At 36.5% G+C, this 14,029-nt stretch overlaps 1 long non-coding RNA gene and 2 pseudogenes across 1 annotated transcript; 2 read left to right on the top strand and 1 right to left on the bottom strand.

The window, feature by feature from the left end:
- Positions 1 to 7,099: 7,099 nt before the first annotated feature.
- On the top strand, positions 7,100 to 10,592 carry LOC113341783 (annotated as a pseudogene).
- Positions 10,593 to 10,852: 260 nt separating this feature from the next.
- Positions 10,853 to 13,196, top strand: LOC113341786. The gene is made up of 3 exons (XR_003356139.1): positions 10,853 to 11,055; positions 12,357 to 12,790; positions 12,909 to 13,196. It is a non-coding gene; the product is annotated as an uncharacterized LOC113341786 (long non-coding RNA).
- Positions 11,138 to 13,722, bottom strand: LOC113341785 (annotated as a pseudogene).
- Between the last annotated feature and the right edge of the window lie 307 nt (positions 13,723 to 14,029).

Genomic DNA, 14,029 nt, shown 5'->3' with positions numbered 1-14,029 from the left:
GACAGGTTCATATTGTTTCTCAAGGCATTCCAGGATCCGGCATCAGAAACGAAAACTAAACATTCAACGGAAGCTAATGCACATAGAACACACAAGACACAGAGATTCACGTGGTTCGGCAATGGCCTACATCCACGGGCAGCAGAAATTCACTTTATTCATATATCATAGAATACACCATCCACATGACACTCAGCACCCATTCTTATTCTTCACATTCTCAATTCACCTTCAAATCTCCCCCAACTCTCCCAGCCCCAAATCCATGATAGGATCTACATCTTGCTAATGGAGAGATTACTTTTCTTCTTTGTGAGGAGATGTCAACAATCTAAGGGTTTAAACAAGATTTATGTAGATGATGTAGATGCCTATAACCTAAAGGTTATGCCTTTATTTATAGGCTTACAATACTTCGATTAGGAAACCAAGTTTTACTCTAATTTAGGAAACCTAAACTAGCTAAGATAGGAAACTCTTGTTTAGATAGAAGTCTAAACATAATTCTAAAAATCAGTCAAAACTGATTTAGGAAATCAAACCGATGTTTCCTAAAATCGAGTCAATATCCAACAGTCCAACCACCCTTTCATAGTAAATTAGGTTGACCAAAGAAACGAAAGCAAGTCATTGCAGTTCATGAATAAGGATTCACAGGTGCTAATAAGCTTGATCCTTAAATCTGGGATGTAGGAATTCCTGTAGGTAAAATTTCTTACTCTTATTTCGTATTAATGGTCATGTGTATTATGGTTCATTTGAAATTTAACTATTTCCATATAATGTTGTTTTGCAGACCCATCAATATAACTCTGATCAGTTTTAGGTTTTTAGCCTAATTATGAAGATGTCCAGAAAGTACACATGATACATCTAATATTTACTGCTTTTAAAAGCATCTGTGGTTAGATGTATTAATACTAACCCAATATCAGTTTGAAAAAGAAGGATGACAGGACAATTTATTTGTATGTTTGGAACTGGATAAGGTGACATTCTCAATTACTATTATGGTCATTTATGTAGAATTGTGTTCTCCATTAAATTTATGGCCAAGGCCATAACAGGAACAAAACCAACATAGCTCTCCTTCCGTTCAATTAGATTGTATTGAGTTAAATGTTGATCATTGATTAAAATTAGTGGCAACATTATTGTTTTTGTCATGGTTCTACTGAGGTGAATTGGGTATTTTTTGTTCCTTCCAGTTTCGTCAATGTTAGGGCATAGTGATAGTAGTGCGTATTATGCTGGCTCAATCAGTTCATTTACATCTAATTTCACTGTTTACATCTATCATCTTTCTAATTAGATCGAGTCTTGCAAGCAACTTATAGCAGCTGGAAATCAATGGTGCATGTTTTTTCATTTTTTTTCCATGGTAAGTTTACAGGGTTCCCGCTGCTGCCGCATGGAAATAGTAAAATTAGAATAGTATTTTAGTTTCTAACTTTGGTCGTACAATTTAAAGACAGTGTTTTTTCCCTTTTTTTTAGAATTATTTGTACAAAACGGGAAGTTGAACCTTTTTAATGTTGTACAGGTCTTTGAGGGGGACAAAAAGACAAATGCTGCTACAGCTGCCAGCGAGGACATTTAAGCCTTGGTGTAATTTTTTCAGAATTGCAGTTGTATTCCCGGACAAGGAGTACAAAATGGTATGACTATGGACGACTCTCACGTAGTGGAAAAGAAGTCCAAACCATTAGGAACATCACAGGTGGTGGTTTCCGATAAACATTGAAAAAGCGAGGTACCAAAATATACCTCAATCTAAAACTTTTCCTACCTATAAGTCATTTCTCCGAAAGTGATTGTCTATGGACGGAGTCGAGACAATACAACTAATCGGTTCACACTTCGTGTGATCATCTATAAATACGAGATCGAGGCAACAACGAAGTACGTTTACTTGATATGAAGGTTCGGACTTAACCAAACACAATAGGATTGCTTATCAAGTAAATAAGAATTAACGTTTGTGTAATTTACTTTAATTATAATAAAACAATTATAGTTCGGAAAATAAAAGTAAATGACACAGCAAGATTTTGTTAACGAGGAAACCGCAAATGCAGAAAACCCCGGAACCTAGTCCAGAATTGAATACTCTCAGGATTAAGCAAATTACACTTAACTTCGTATAGTTGAGACAATGTAATTAACTAACCCTATAGTTCACCTAGTTACGTCTGTATTACCACGCTTCCAACTTATGAATAAGTCACGTACTTGGAACAATCCCTTTGGTTCGTATTCCAAACAGTAAAGGAAAAAGAAATCTGTTTGGTATCAACTCTATTCAACCAAGTGATATGAGTCGTACAAAGGCTCTTCCGTTTATCTTAACATAAACTCCTTCGTCGGGTCTAGATCTATCTTATGTTCAATCGCCCAAAGGTAATCGATTAAGATTAAGCCAACAACACCTTTAATCCGAAGAACCGTGTTGATGCCGATCTACTCAATTAATCAATCCAATCTACCACAAGGATAAACCGATTATTAATTGGATCCTCTTTTACCCAAACAAGTATTGTGCACACCAAAGATTATAAAAACCAAGTCAGATCTTCAATATCTTCTTTGTATTCAAATCTTCTTAAATCTTCAATAAAAACCTGCATACAATCATTTGAATCTCTTGTGATCAATCACGCGGAGAACGGAGTCTGTTAACAATGGATTATCACAAGATCGTCATTAGAACTAACAACAGTCTAAAGATTCCTGTCGAAACTCTGAACTAGTTTGAGTGAATCTTATATCAGAATAGAAGATTCTCAAGAATAAACAAACTAGGTGCAATCAGATTTCAACCACCGTTAGTCAATCAAATCAATCGAAAACAAAGATAAACCGCAATTATCTAGTTTCCCACCAACGGGTCGCGCTAGAGCTTCTCAATCCCAAAGAAGACTTTAAAACGAGCGGCCGTAAGAGATTTTACTTAATTATATTACTCTCATCTCCGATAAGAGGCTACACCAGTAACAAAGAAAAAAGAGGAAGTTTATTGTTACGAAGGATTAATTTGCTAGAAAGGCAAACTTCGTGTATTTATAGACAAGGAAGTTTGGACACCAAGGAATTTCCAAAACCGAAAATATATTCTCAAGATATTCATTAAAGCACAAATTCGGTTTCCATAATTCCTGGAAATGCTCTGTGCAAAAATAACAATCGAAATCTCTCGAAAAATCTAATTAGTAAATCACATTATTAATTCTGTAATTTCCCTACCAAGTGAAATTAATAACCTTAATTAAAAGATTCTTAACTTACTTATGCTTCGATCCTGGGATTCTCTTCCCTTAGCCGTTAAGGAATACCTTTGAACTATTATAGAAATAAACATTCATAGCACGTGTTCAAAGTTTGTCGACATCTTTACTTTGTAAGTTCTCTTTCACACTTACAACCTTGAAACCGATTTTCCACACTTCCAAACAAGTTTATAATTGGTTCATCTGAATTTCAAGAACTATGTGATTGATCAAAACAACATTCAATCACAATCATGGGTTTACGGTTCTACCAAAAAAAGTTTCGGTTCTACCTCCATGTGAGTACTACGCATAGTCGCACTAGCTTCCCAAAGATTAGGTTGACTAGGTACTAGTATCGGTTCCCCACATATATATGGTATCTAACTTATATATGTTGCACATGTCCATAGGATCGGTTCCCCTTTCTGCTATAAACCTTGCTGCACCCCATACAAGGATCGGTTCCCCTTGATGTACTGCACCCCTTACAAGGATCGGTTCCCTTTCCCTTACTAGGATCGGTTCCCTTTCCCTTACAAGGATCGGTTCCCTTTCCCCAAGGAAGACATAATCCGATCATACCACAGGTGATTACTTAAGATTGGTTTTACTAATAAAAGTTATGCCAACACAAAAGTCAGGACTTTGTGAATAGTTATACCAAGAACACAACAAGTTGTGAGCGGTTATACTCTATCACACTTATTGGTTGTTCATAAGATATGCAACGAATAACAAAACCAATAACTCCTGGCAATTTCCTTTTCGGTCCACAAACAAGTTTATGAACTTAGTTCCTTAGAACACATGTAAACATTGTTCCCTAGGATGAAATCCTCACTTCATACCTATACATAATCAAAATAGCATTAAAATGATTATGACGATGTTTTATCTACGAAGTTTAATGGTTAAGAAATAAACCTCGTATTGTATTACTTAATATTATGTCTATCTAGAGTTCATATATGCTTCACAGTTATGTTTTCGATATGCACGACTTGAAAGATAAGTTAGGGAATGAAAAAGTTCAAGTCAAATATCACTAACCTCAAGTGGAAGGACGACTGTTTTCGTTGTATCTCCTTGCTTCTTCACATCTTCAAGACTTCGCAATACTTGTAATGTCTCATATCCTAATGCTTTCAAGCTAACCTATACGAAGTTTAACTCTAGTACATAATCAAGCGACTCTTAACATGAGTTTTGATTCACTAAAATATGACAACCAAACTTGACATACCAACGCTTGGTCGGTTCAACCGAGTAATGCTCTAACAATCTCCCATTTTTCAATTTTAGTGACAGAACTCTTACATCATATGGATAAACAAATTACAAGAATTCATTACACTCCGCTTGATTCCCGATTCAACAGCACAGTAAAACTGCTTACATTCAATCCTTGAAAATGCCGTTGTTGACATTATAATAACAAATCTAATATTCTCCCTAAGGAAGATAGGTAGATATTCAATCCGCACGTCTTTGTTATACCAATCAATATGACATGTTACTCCCCCTTAGTCTGTGCTTTCACTCTTTCGTTAGATAAAACATTCAAGTACCAATGTTCTTTTCCTTACTGATACCAATTAATATAAAATCAATGCCAGTATCACTTGTTTACTCCATATATTTATCCCCCTTTTTCACAAAAATGACAAAGAAACGAAAAAATAAAGGACAACACGAAAAGAATCTTACAAATATCATACTAGACTTGCAAACCTGTAGAGTTAGGCACGAGGGTTCCACACATCATGTTCTCATAATCAATATGAAAACCGACACTACAAGTAGTCTTATTTTGATATGTTACCAAGGAAACAATTGCCCGAAATAATTTTCCCCATTTAGTTTATCAAACCAAAAACAACTAATCACATTAGTTCCTTTGCTAAACCGATTGTTCAAAAACAACCGCTTAATTCGACAAGACCAAAATAAAGACAGACTCCATTTTTCTCATCAGGTTCTAATTATCCATAAACTTAGACCTTTCAATTTTAAACAAACCAAATACTAGGTTAGTTAACTAGCGTTTCCTTGTTTAGGCATTCGATTAGACTTGAATAACCGAAACCTCACTTCGATAAGACAAACTAAGATCAGAATTAACTTAGTTTCTTATCCGGAATCGAATTAGACTAAACTACTCATCCCGTACACAAATTATTTCGTTAAGCCATAAATAATTCATACAAACCAACATAAATCAACTTGCATAATTATTCACCTCAACCGGAAGCAATTGAAACAACATAGACATTAAAAGCATCGCAATTGCACCGTAATTTTGTAAGCCTAAACCATTGAAACTATACAAAATAAAGATAACAATAGTTTTTCTTAATCGGAACCAATTGAATCACACACACATCAATTGTACCGAAATTTTGTAAGCCTAAACGGTTGATATCACACAATAAAGCAAGATAACAATCGTTTTTCTTAACAGGAACCAATTGAAACACACATCAACACACACATCATGGAATAAATATCAATTGAACCTAAATTTTGTTAAGCAAAATAAACAAATATATATAATATAAACTCAGGCTTTTCTTAAACAGGAAAACAATTAACTAACAAGACTGTTACTCAAATTTCGCATCCACTTCTCCAATATGATAGCATCTTCGTCCAGGGAGAATTGATATCGAAATATCACCACGTTTCCATCCTTATGCATAAACAAAAGAATAACAACACACCTCAACCTTTACCAAAGAAAGGTTGAAAACCGGTTTTAACAATTGCAAGCAAAAGTTAAAAACCGGTTTTAACAAATGGTTTTCGGGTCCACCCAGTGCGTAGCACGGGTACAAAATCTAGTATAACTTTAAAAATATAAAAGACAAAATTAACAAAAATGATTAACATCCAATTACCATAATTTTTAATTCAAATATACACAATTTTTATTAACCTTTCCTTTACTCATCCATCAAATACCAGTAAAGAAACTCATCCTTGATCAGATACTAATAAGGAAACTGATCAATTTAAATAATAATAAAATTTCTTATTTTATGTAATACAGTAACGTTAGAAAATCTATAAACTAGTACTTTAAAATAACCAATTAATATCAACATTAGTGAACAAGATAACTACGTGGAAAAAAAATTAACCATTAACTTAGCGGATGTGGATGGCTAACGATTTTTCTAACTCTGCACTCGCATCCAATCCATCAGTGTGCGCATTGAACAATCACCTGCACAATAATGGACAAACATGTTCGAATCCGCGGATTCGATCACGAACGCTCACTCCTACTGTTATAGATAGAAAAGATAAAAAGAAAACGTATTCATCAACGACGGAGATAGAGCCCCAAAATACTTATAATTACATTATCGGGCTTAGGTTTCAAGTTTTAGAACGACTTTTCTTATTTAAATTTTCAAAAATTTCAACAATATACAGGTCTAGACTATATAAAAGTTTTACATAATTAGGCTTACATAAGTCGGCATAACGAACACAATGTTAAAAATTGGCTAGAATAAAGACTTTTTGGTAAAATATACATGAAATATGATATATTTTACTGTGTTGTGTAGTGATTTATGCATGTTATTACGTGCTTTGTTTTTGTGATTCGTTTTACTTCGTGCTTATCTGTACCGCGTGCTGTGTCACTGTGACGATTAGTCTGATCCATCCCAACACACGAAGCTACCTTGTTGTACTGTGTCACTGTGACGATTAGTCTGATCCAGCCCAACACACGAAGCTACCTTGTTGTGCTGTGTTGTCATATAAACGTCCTAGCACGGTCCAGTTTACACCTGTATTCTTTACAGGAGATAGTCAAATGAGATTTTTTATTGATTTCATAGACTTTTTATTTGGAGAGAAAGATTGATGTGGTTTTTTAGCAGAAAGGGAAGTCAATCTGGGTTCTCAGCATATAATATAGCTGAAGAAGTAACTCATGGAATTGATGCCTCTGGTCTTACTGCCATTGTTACTGGTAGGTACAGCTCACTGTTTATCATCTTCTTCTTTACTTTGCATTGCTTTCATCAAAAAGAAAAAAGTGGGTTTCTTTTTCTTTACAGTTTGAAATTGCTTGATTGGGTTTTGATTGTTTATGTTTTAATTTCTGAATTCTGTCATAATTTTGGGGAATTGGGGGTAGATGTAAATAAAATTACTGCTATTCTGGATGTGGGGTTGCAATGGAATTTGTTTTTGTTTATCCTAGTGTTGGTCGGATTGATCTTGTAACAATTTGAATCAGATCAGCTTCAATGGGGGTGGATTTGATTTTGGGTTCAGGTTAATTCCATGAAAATCAGGAATTTTGATGGTTATTGTGCTGAAATTGAAGGATCAATTAGGGGGATAATCTGTCTAAGAGTATGGAATGAAGCTATGTGGCAGATGGTATTATTGATGAACCCAGAGAATGAAAAATGTGATTTGTATCAGCTACTTGACTAGCTTTTATTGATGGCAGGATCATCAAATGGTATTGGTGCTGAGACTGCCATGTACTCGCGATGCGTGGGGGTGGGGTTCAAGTAGTCATTGCAGTGAGGAATACGTCTGAAGGTATGGGTGTAAAGGACAAAATAGTAATGGAAACACCGTCTGCTAAAGTATATGTATTGGAGTTGGATCTTATAGTTCTATGGCATCAGTGAGAAAATTTGCTGCAGAATTCAAGGCCTTAAGTCTTCCACTGAACATACTTATGTGAGAATCTGATGGTTTTGTTATCGCTATTCTTCAGCAGTTTCAATTTTTACATTTTCCAAATGTGAAGCCTATGCGGGCGTTTGTTGATTATCTTGTTATAGCTGTCTTAATAAGTGATAGTGTGATCTTTATCTTCTTTCTGGCAGTAATAATGCGGGTGCTATATGTCCCTACATGCTTTCCCCTGACAAGATAGAGCTTCAGTTTGCAACAAATTATTTAGGTATTTTGTGAATTTCGGGTGTAAATATAGAGATCATTATACTGAAAAGAAATTGTTCGTAGAAATTGACACCGGGGAGGCCATATTGTGCACTGTCTTTTTCTCTGAATCACGTATATGCAGAAAATATATGATTTTTATATCTTTATGTTCTTGTAGGTCATTTCCTTTTGACTGATCTTTTGTTGGAGACTATGAAATGGACTGCATCTGAAAGTAACATAGAAGGAAAAATTATCAATGTTTCTTCTGAAGGTTACAAGTTGGCATACAGAGAAGGGATCCGCTTCGATAAACTTAACGATGAATTATGGTACATAACTTCTTTGTATTTTAGATCTTGTTGCTGTCTCGCTAACATCCAAAGTAGGTAGATTTTTATTTTTATTTTTGGAATTGATGAAGTTTTAAAAAGCTAGTTAATTGGTCTGTTGTTTATTTATTCTGCCTTGTGAGGTTTGTAATCTACACTTGGGAATAAAATTAAAGTGCAAAATGTCGGACCTTTGACTTGTAGGTACAATAGGTTTGGGGCATATGGGCAATCAAAACTTGCAAATATATTGCATTCTAATGAGCTCAGTAGACGCCTAAAGGTACATTTTTCTCAAAGATGCCAACCTTTCTAGATTCTTATCTTATTACAAAATACGAATACTGTTCTTTTTATAAGCATATTCTGATCATAAACATGTGTGGAAGTTGTAAGTGGAATCTACAGTCATTTGGAAGTTTCTTTGTTGAATAACAGGAAGATGGGATGGAAATAACTGCAAATTCACTTCATCCAGGAGCAATTGTGACAAATCTTTGGCATAATAGCTGCACCGTTTCTGGTAAATCACTCTTTAAGTTTTCTTGGGTTAAGAATCTTTTGACTGGTATGCCTCTATGTTGTGAAGGGCTCGCCTAGGCGGCCAAGCCGCTCGAGTCGACCAGAGGGCGCCTCGCCAATAAGGCGCCCACGGCGCAAAGGCATGAGCAACTACCCCTTGTAAATAAAAATCTGGTCGCCTTGGGCACGCCTAGGCGCAAATGGCGTGAGGCGAAGGGTTTGGCGCCTCGCCTCCCGCCTCACACAACATTGGTATGGTTTGTGAAAAAAGTATTCTGTATTTGGGAACAATGGAAATTGCCTTCAGCTTATGAATACACTTGAGAGAAAACGTTCATAGCACTCTTAATAGTAATAATGTTATAATTATAAACTTGATCAAGTACTAATTAAAAACACTTGCCACCAGATCAAGTATGCTGCCTGACCATGCTCATTATGTTGTATGCTGAATTCGAAATAGGGAGTTTCTGAGTTGCTTTGCCCATAAAGAGTTACAATGTATTCAATTATTACTAAGAGATTTACACCCTCTGTATTTTTCTTCTCTGTGATGTTGGGTTCAAACCTTCTACACTGTATGTCTCTGTTGCCTAGTTTGAGGTTTCATGCTAGTGATATTAATTGATACGCTTTTGTAGGTTGGTTAACTAAAGCTTTCGGGTCTACTATAGAAAAACGTTTGGTTAAAAATGTTAAGCAGGTTGGTATTGTGCATCTATCATGTTAAGCAGTTCTTTTCTTCATACAAAAACTTGTCTAGTGATCTTAGTTACCTTATAGTTTTTCTTGGTGCTACCATGGATCATGGTTGTGTAGGGAGCATCAACGACATGCTATGCTGCATTACATCCAAACGTCAAAGGTGTAAGCGGAAAGTATTTTGTGGAAAACAACATTTCAGTACCAAACTCACAAGCTACAGATACTGAATTAGCCAAGAAACTATGGGATTTCAGCATGTCATTGATCCACCAGGGGCGGAAGCACAGGTTGCCTAAACCTGGCTGTAGAGCCCCCTTTCTGCTTGCAAAACCTCAACAAGTTAGGATTTTACCCTTATCCAAAATATAAAAATTCAGTTAGTCATCGATTTAGTCCACCAAGCATAGCAGTTTCGTCCACAAGAAGAACAGAGAAAAAAAAAATGGAGAGTTGGTACTCCGGAAACATATTTCTGAGCTGCAAATCCTGAAGTTTTCCAGTTGCAAGAACATATTCGGACACTACAAGCCTGATTACTTCGCTACAATAGATGTTGATTGATTCCACCTTGCAATTATAGTGGCTTAAAGATTGGCTTTGTTGATTTGAGGTTCAATTTAATTTGAACTCAGACTTGTGTGCATCTGTATTGTTGTACTATGAGCTGAAATGATTTTGGGAAGTAGTTTGAGTTTCATGGGTATTTGATAATTTGATGAATGGTTGAAGCTTGTGGTGAACTGGTGAGAGTTTTATTGTTATTCCATTAGGATGAGATATTGTTCCCACTAAATGTATAGCAAATGAGATTATATGAAAGCAATTTAAATGTTTATCTTAATCTAACTTGTTCCATTGGTATTCATATGGTTATAATCTTTTCCATAGTTTTTGAAATTTTGGAAGGTATGGAACACTATCGAGAAGTACAAGAAAGGAGACTACACTTTTCTCATTTATGGTAATATGCTCATGAGGAGACTGTTGCAACTGCATATGATGCATGTGGGTGACGAATTGCATTACTCCGGGTGCCATGAAGATCTATCTACCAACTGCTGTTTCCTCATTTTACCAGCATTGTTGTAAGAGTAAGATTCATGATCTTTTTACTTTGCATTAATACTCTTTCTTAAAATACTTATGTATCTTCTGTCTCTTCTCTGATTTGGTAATGTGGAGTTGATCCTGATAAATGGAATTGGATTGGTACGTCCATCTCTGCTTCTGTTTTTAAGGTTTTCTGGCGTCTTTTCATAAACTGATAGGAGTAGCAGGCGTGTTGGCTTGTTCAACTTTCCAAGGTACTACTTCCTGACTAGCTCTTGCAATTTTCTTTTTCCTTCCTCTGAAATTTTTGCAGTCTTTGTCCATATATAGGGTTAGAATTTGCGTTACTATCTTCCGAAATTGATGAAGAGATGAACTTTCCAATGTGTTCTATTGGGAATATTACTGCGTTTTTCACAAAACTATTATATATTTTCTTTCTACTTTGTTATGTTTCAGAACCCTATAAGCAATGAGCCTCAAATTAATCTAGGATTGGTGATAAAGGCAGTTATTATATTTAACCATAATAAGATCATAATGCATTAAGTTAAAAGAATTGCCAGTTCCAAGAAGTTTATTAAGCAAATTAAGAGCCATTTACAAACAAAGAAAAGCAGAAACATTCTTAAAATCTTTGGGTTATCTAGTAAAGTGTGCTGGGAAGACGTGGGTGAAGGTAAACTTCAAGTGGGGTTACTTTGGGCATGGTTAAACCCGGACCTTCAGCCATGTCTATTAGTAGTCCAGTTGATATGTCGAAATTGAATGCATGAAGTAGGCAAGCTAGTGACATATGAAGTGTCTGGATGGCTAAATTGATCCCTGGACACATCCTTCGTCCTGATCCAAACGGTGTGTACTCAAAATGTTGACCTTTAAAGTCCAACTTTGCCGCTTCACCACCAGTACCACCATTGAGCTGTGAAAGAAACCTCTCTGCCTTAAACTCTAACGGGTTTGACCACACTCGAGGATCACGATGAAGTTTCCACAAGTTAACCAACAAGCGTGTGCCTGCTTTCACTTTATACCCACCTATATTGCAGTCTTCGATAGCCTCGTGGGGTATGGAGATTGGGGCTGCAGAGTACAGCCGGAGTGTTTCCTTGATAATTGCTTGGAGGTAGACCAGGTCATTGATGTCATGTTCCTGTATGTTTCGATCCTTGCCGACTACAGTGTCCAGCTCTTCCTGGGCCTTTTGTAAGACACTAGGATTGGTGAGCAGTAGTGAGAGAGCCCATGTCATTGACACTGATGTCGTGTCTAAGGCAGCTAAGGTAAGTGCCTGCAAGATCAGCAAACCATGTAAAAATAGAAAGGTGTTAAAATAGTGTTTCATTGCTTTGTTGATATGGTGAATTCCTATTGGACCTTGCTAAACATCCATCGATTTATTTTTCGGATAGGCTAACTCGTGTTACTCCAGTTTCCAGGTAGCAGAGAATGATTACCTTTATGGTATTTTTTATGTAGATACTGCACGCTTTTGTTATAGCGGAGCAGCACCATGCCTTTAGTAATAAAAATTGACTTTTCATTTAATATTCAGGATAAAGAGATGCAAAGGAGTTAATGTACCAGACAGGTGGCTTTGATGGCAGTATCTCGACTGTAATCAAAGAAGAGATCATCCTTCTCTTCATCAAGAACTGATACCAACGCGTCCATGAAGTCGTTCTCAGCATTACTGTTGTCTGCTGCTCCGTGTGATTGTGTCCGCGATCTCTTTCTTTCTCGATGCTCTTCAAGCCATTTTTCAGCAATCAAGTCCATCTCTTTAGCTATCCTCTTCATGTGTTTCTTTTGCCCATCTACATCCAGCCTCCCAAGGAACGGAAGAGCATCAGATGCAACGGTAACTCCTGCTAGTCTGAAATATTCTGAGATGGTCTTGTGAAGTTTTCACTCTTCTCTTTCTCTATTTCATTGTCATCCTCAGTGTAGAGAGCCTTTCCTACAACCAACTTTAACACTGTATTCAAGGTTAGATCTCCAAACACGAGTCATATCGACTTTAACCGATGCAGAAGTTTCAGGTTTATGCTTGATTTGGTTTTGGTTTTGGCTTTTCATCCAACCTTGGTATAATTTTTTTATACAGCTTTCGATCTCTGAATTTGTGACATGCTTGAGCAGCTCGAGACGCCTATGGGAGAGTAATTGGAGAGTAGAGATCTTACGCATCTCACGCCAGTAAGGACCATAAAAGGCGAAACCAACCATGGCGAAGCCGTAACCGAGGTACTTTCCAGAAGCAGTAGGTGGACGACTTGCAAGAAACTTGTCGTTGACAGTGAAGCATTCTTTAGACATCTCCCAACTACTCACAACTAGCGTTGGATACATCCCGAACCGGACCATGAAAATACTTCCATACTTGTCAGCCATGTTGCCAAGAATTTTGAACAGAGGTGTAGATCCTGCTAGTTGAGGAAGATGACCTATTATGGGCCAAGCGCCTCCAACTTCAGGTGGTGGTATCGGGGTTAGTTTTGTATCATTGGAATCATGATGTCTGGTTTTCATATGTCTTGGCCTCATAACTGAGATCCATAGATAGTAGAAGAAGGATAAGCAAGCAAACAAGCCTGCAATACTTGCAAATGGGAAGGACTGGTATATGAAATCCACCATGCTAGCAGACGGAGAAGATGATAACAGCAAGGTGATTGGGTGACTATCTTCAAGTGGAACTGATATATGATGGTATGAACAACAATCAAAGACATTATCTCTTTTGAAACTGATATATGACTTTGTATGATACTATTTTCTTTCAAAAACCAAGAAACGGTCACATGTGAATGTCCTTGGTTGTACCATATCGATCACTTTTTGTTTTGATCGATATGGAGATTTTGGTTGGACATTTTGCTACATGGCCGGTACTTTTCAACGGAAAATTGACCTTTTGCGTGTTGTTTTTTTTTTGCCATAAATTTGATGGCATGCATGACACACTTCACACCTCTTGGAGGCCACATGCATACCTGATTTCTGTTGGGCACACTAAAGTGATTTGAAAGAAAAGAAACGAAAAGATAATTCAATCTCCTGTCAAGGAACCAGTTGGGTCATTCAACACTATAGTGTAGGACTGTTACACCGAGACGAAAAGACATTTGAATAACCTACTGCAGAAAGTGATTTAAAGGGAAGTAGGAAATATCGTATAGTCCTAGGAATAATATATTAGAGAGAGTCTAGTTCAGTTGACTCAAT

The sequence above is a fragment of the Papaver somniferum genome, unplaced genomic scaffold (assembly GCF_003573695.1).
Source record: "Papaver somniferum cultivar HN1 unplaced genomic scaffold, ASM357369v1 unplaced-scaffold_31, whole genome shotgun sequence".
NCBI lineage: Eukaryota > Viridiplantae > Streptophyta > Magnoliopsida > Ranunculales > Papaveraceae > Papaver > Papaver somniferum.
This window is presented reverse-complemented; position numbering and strand designations above follow the sequence as displayed.